The sequence below is a fragment of the Gadus chalcogrammus genome, unplaced genomic scaffold, assembly GCF_026213295.1.
Source record: "Gadus chalcogrammus isolate NIFS_2021 unplaced genomic scaffold, NIFS_Gcha_1.0 GACHA078, whole genome shotgun sequence".
NCBI lineage: Eukaryota > Metazoa > Chordata > Actinopteri > Gadiformes > Gadidae > Gadus > Gadus chalcogrammus.
Genome location: NW_026613513.1, coordinates 222,954 through 228,883, shown reverse-complemented (window position 1 = coordinate 228,883; position 5,930 = coordinate 222,954).

Genomic DNA, 5,930 nt, shown 5'->3' with positions numbered 1-5,930 from the left:
TGTGTGTGTGTGTGTGTGTGTGTGTGTGTGTGTGTGTGTGTGTGCATTTATCTTTTGAGTTTTATACGTCACCATAATCACGAAACATTGACTGAGCGTCTCTCTCACCGTCTCTGACAGCAGACAGGGCCCCGAGAAAGGACCGGTCCCAGGTATTGGGGAACGTGAGGGTCCGGGTGAGGGCACTGCGAAAGCAGAGGGTTGAAACACTTACCATCGCCCTGACGGATCAGGAGGAGGTGAAGCCTTTCCGGCCCTTCAGGACGGAACCCCTTCAGACACATTAAGATGGCCTGGGCCGAAACCAAAGCCGTCATCACCACCGACGCCCCCTGAACAACCCTGAACATCAAGATTTAGTCGTTGAGGCTGAGAAGGAGGGGGAAGCCACACAGAAGGCTGAGGGGAAGGGCCTCAGGCCTCGGTTGAAGAATGACACTCTCAAACTTGTGTTTGAGTATCAATAGAATTGATCAGAGACAAACTAATGACTAGTCTTTCTTGGCCCCACTGTGAGTGTTGATGCAAATGTTTGGGTATAAAACATGAATAGATTTGGAAACAGCTGATGGACTTGGGAGAACAAATTTCAAATGGTGACTTTGTAAACACGACTGTGTTATTGTCAACTTTTTGTATTAAAGTAATATTCTTATTTCAGTGGTTTCCATTTGAGTTATTAAAAGGCCTATTCGGTAGATTGCAATAAAAACAAATCCAGTTGCCTGCGACGACGAATCAACATCAGGTACCACCTCTGGCCGGTCGGAACCTGACGGGCCGTTGTGACATCACCGCCTCTATATAAGTCCCCGCTCCTCAGTCCAGTCCTCAGTGGTGATCAGAGAGCAACGACTGAGCTGCATATCAATAACCAGCGACAGCAACAAACTGAGAGATCCACTATGGTGAGAAGAGACAGGAAGAGATACAGGAGGGAGACCAGGAGACCCTGTGTGGGGACCCCTCGTCGCCCCCCGGAGAACAGCGTCCGGCACAGGTGAGGAAGGAGAGGACACCACGCCAACCGCACACGCACACTTTGAGTCTGCAGACGCACATTTGTATTCTGTAAAAACTTGTGGTTGTACATGATTATATTAAGTTAGGGTCCAACTGACTTTCTTTAAAGAAGTGCAGGCAACACACACCCACACACATACACTCACACACACACACACAGCCCCACACCCCCCACACACACACACACACACACACACACACACACACACACACACACACACACACACACACACACACACACACACACACACACACACACACACACACACACACACACACACACACACACACACTCAAATACACACACACACGATTGTACACATTTAATATGCTTTATAAAAAATATATATGATACATATGTATATGATCTATAAATACGTTTATGCATGTTTTTCTTGAACTTTTCTATTCGAAAAACATCAAAATTATTGATTCATGCTTCAGCATTTTTGCCATTTTCAAAAGAATGTATACCCAAACATTCCGTCCCCGTGACGACGTCCCCGTGACGACGTCACCGCGGCGGCCCTCTGACATCACGGGGCCACGCTCCTCGATATAATATAATAATAACAACTAGAAAATGCATTTCCTGCAGAAAATGAGTGTTTTAGTGCAAAGTGAGTTTGAAAATATTATGAAAAGCGCTGTGCTGTATCTGAAACGTGCCGGATGGCCGTAGCGCGGCGAACTCTGTAGGGATTGTGCTTTACGGGGTTTGTTTATCGGCGTTGCTATGGTTACCTAAATTATTATAAGCAACTGAAAACGATGCCGGTTTGAAACTAAAACTGTGACTTTGGAGAAAGTATAAATGCTATTGAAATTCCGTTGGGATAGTATTGAAGATACAAGTGTGTAGATTTGTTGGTTTGACCGATGATAAACGGTTGAAAAAGGATTGAGTTACGAAGTTATAAGAAGTAGGTGTATCAGAATGGGCATTGACGTCTTCAATGAAAACAGCTGAAAACGAAGCGGTATGAAACTAAAAGTGTGATTCTGAACAAAGTTTAAATGATATCGAAATTCCGTTTAGATATTATGGAAGATACAAGTGTGTAGATTTGTTAAATGGTTTGAACGAAGATAAACGGTTGAAAATTGATTTAGTTACGTTACTAAGTACCAGAGGACGGCTCTGCCGATTCCAAGCGATTCCAAGCTATTCTGAATATTTAAAAATTTGAATGGAGTCTCTAGGTGAAAAATTTAGGAAGGAGATAGGTCCCAAAGTTTGTAGAGAATAAGAAAGAAAGAAAGAAAGAAAGAATAAAACTTATGAAGAACAATAGTTGAGCGCTGCATGCAGCACTCGATCACCTAATAACCTTTATTTATGCATTGCTTTTCTAAACAGAGCTACAAAGTGCTTTACAAATAAAAAGAAAGACAGCAAAACAACCAAACAAAAATTAATGTCTAAGAATAACTGTATCACAGGTCTTTATTTTTTTACAATTATAAAACCAAAAATACCATCAATGAAAAGTGTACCAGGCAAAAAACTTTAAATAAACTCTTTAAAGTCTTTGCGGTACAGGTGAGTCTTATTAAGGAGGGACTTAAAAGATGTCACCGAATCAGCTAACCTTATTTTCTCAGGCAATGCATTCCAAAGCTTTGGGGCCAACATAGAAAAAGACCCGTCCCCTTTAGCAGCTAGCCGGGACTCAGGAATAGTGAGTAAAATATAACACCGCTCCTCAGTGCCGTGCTCAGTGGTGATCAGAGAGCGGAGCGATGAGCGTTACCTGGTGATCAGAGAGCGAGCACAGCGGCCAGTGAGCCAAGTTAGCAATCAGCGAGGGAACTATGGAGAAGAGAGGGACGAGGAAACATTAACGGTGACGATCTCCTCCGACAGGAGGAAGAGGCCACCCCCGATCCGGACTCCTCCCCGCCCCATCAGGTCTCCACCTCGTCAAAAAACAAAGAACGCCTGAGACAGGTGAGGAAGGAGAGGACACCAACACCAACACGGAGCGACTGAGACGTCTTTGTGTTTCCTGTCGGGTCTTCAGTGTCGGTTCGTGTTTGACCCGAAGAGTTCCTGATGCCGTGTGTTTGTGTCCTAGGTGGTGATCAGATGGATGGAGACAAATGAAGAGGCGAATGACCCGGACCAAGGCCAGACCCCCCCGGACCACGGCCAGACCACCCCGGACCACGGCCAGACCGCCCCGGACCAAGGCCAGACCCCCCCGGACCAAGGCCAGACCCCCCGGACCAAGGCCAGACCGCCCCGGACCACGGCCAGACCGCCCCGGACCACGGCCAGACCGCCCCGGACCAAGGCCAGACCGCCCCGGACCACGGCCAGACCGCCCCGGACCAAGGCCAGACCGCCCCGGACCAAGGCCAGACCGCCCCGGACCACGGCCAGACCGCCCCGGACCGAGGCCAGACCGCCCCGGACCAAGGCCAGACCGCCCCGGACAGAGTCCAGACCGCCCCGGACCGAGGCCAGACCGCCCCGGACCAAGGCCAGACCGCCCCGGACCACGGCCAGACCGCCCCGGACCGAGGCCAGACCGCCCCGGACCAAGGCCAGACCGCCCGGACCAAGGCCAGACCGCCCCGGACCACGGCCAGACCGCCCCGGACCGAGCCAGACCGCCCCGGACCGAGATCAGACCGCCCCGGACCGAGACCAGACCGCCCCGGACCGAGATCAGACCGCCCCGGACCGAGACCAGACCGCCCCGGACCAAAGCCAGACCCCCGATGAACCTGGTGAGTTCGCTGCATTGTTGTTTTTACCTGTTTTTGTGTGTGTTTACCTGCTTGTGTGTGTGTGTGTGTGTGTGTGTGTGTGTGTGTGGTGTGTGTGTGTGTGTGTGTGTGTGTGTGTGTGTGTGGTGTGTGTGTGTGTTTGTTGTGTGTGTGTGTGTGTGTGTTAGAGCCCGACAAATATATCGGCGGTCCGATATTATCGGCTGATATTAGGCATTTTCCAAACTATCGGTATCGGCCGATTAATAAATATTAAAAAAATTAAATTGTTTTAAGTTATTGTGGTTTGTTCAAAGGACATTGATTTTCGTATCTTAAGTTTGTATTTTTATACATTTTATTTATGAGAAATTTAATGAATTTGGAACTTGACTTTTCTGTTTTGAAAATAAAATAAGATTAATCAATATTAAAAAAAATAAAATATGTATATATTTTTGTAGTTATTGTGTTTTTGTTCAAAAGACATTGGTTTTCATATCTTAAGTTTGTAATACATTTTAATTATGAGAAATTTAATGCATTTAGATTTTGACTTTTCTATTGTGACGATAAAAGAATAAAATAAAGTTTATTTTTAAACTGCATTACCTCATTATTTTAGTAAGGACTCATAAATAGCTACAAATAACCAATGTTAGGGAAATCCGTTTATGTTTTGTTACGCGTTTCTGGAATTCCTTTTTTTAATAAATATCGGCCGATATATCGGCCGATATATATTTATACCTTTATTGGTCGGGCTTTAGTGTGTGTGTGTGTGTGCGCGCGTACGTGCGTGCTGTATTGTATGCATTTATCTTTTGAGTTTGATGTGTCAGCATAATCACGAAACATTGACTGAGCGACTCACTGTCTCCGACAGCAGACAGGGCCCACAGAAAGGACCTGTCCCAGGTCACGGGGAACACGAGGCCCGGTTGAGGGGACAGGGAGCTCTGGGCTGAGACCCTTACCATCGCCCTGCTGGATCAGGAGGAGGAGACGCCTTTGGGCCGCCCTTCAGGCCTGAACCCCGTCCCTGGCCAGACCGCCCAGGACCGAGGCCAGAGCGCCCCGGACCGAGGCCAGACCGCCCCGGACCGAGGCCAGACCGCCCCGGACCACGGCCAGACCCCGATGAACCTGGTGAGTTCGCTGCAGTTTTTTAAATCTGTTTGTGTACCTGCGTGTGTGTGTGTGTGTGTGTGTGTGTGTGTGTGTGTGTGTGTGTGTGTGTGTGTGTGTGTGTTAGAGCCCGACTAATATATCGGCGGTCCGATATTACCGGTCGATATTAGGCATTTTCCAAACTATCGTATCGGCCGATTAATCAATATTAAAAAAAAAAATATATATTGTTTTTTATTGTTTTTTTTTTGTTCAAAGGAGATTGATTTTCATATCTTGGGTGTGGGGTGTGTGGGTGTGTGTGTGTGTGTGTGTGTGTGTGTGTGTGTGTGTGTGTGTGTGTGTGTGTGTGTGTGTGTGTGTGTGTGTGTGTGTGTGTGTGTGTGTGTGTGTGTGTGTGTTAGAGCCAGACTAATATATCGGCGGTCCGATATTACCGGTCGATATTAGGCATTTTCCAAACTATCGTATCGGCCGATTAATCAATATTAAAAAAATAAAATATATATATTGTTTTTAGTTTGTGTTTTTGTTCAAAGGAGATTGATTTTCATATCTTAAATTTGTATTTAGATACATTTTATTTACCAGAAATTTAATGAATTTAGATTTTTCTGTTGTGACAATAAAACAATAAAATAAAGTTTATTTTTCAAACTGCATTACCTTATTATTTTAGTGAGGACTCATAAATGACTCCAAATAACCAATGTTATTTATTATCGGCCAATATTAGACATTCTCCAAACTATCAGTATCGGCCGATTAATTAATAAAAAAAAATAGTTATTGTGTTTTTGTTCAAAGGAAATTGATTTTCATACCTTAAGTTTGTATTTTTATACATTTTATATATGAGAAATTTAATAAATTTAGATTTTGACTTTTCTATTGTGACAAAAAATAACAAAATAAAGTTTATTTTTGAACTGCATAACCTTATTATTTTAGTGAGGACTCATAAATGACTCCAAATAACCAATGTTAGATAAATCTGTTTATGTTTTGTTACGCGTTTCTGGATTTCCCTTTTTTATATATATCGTCCGATATATCAGAAT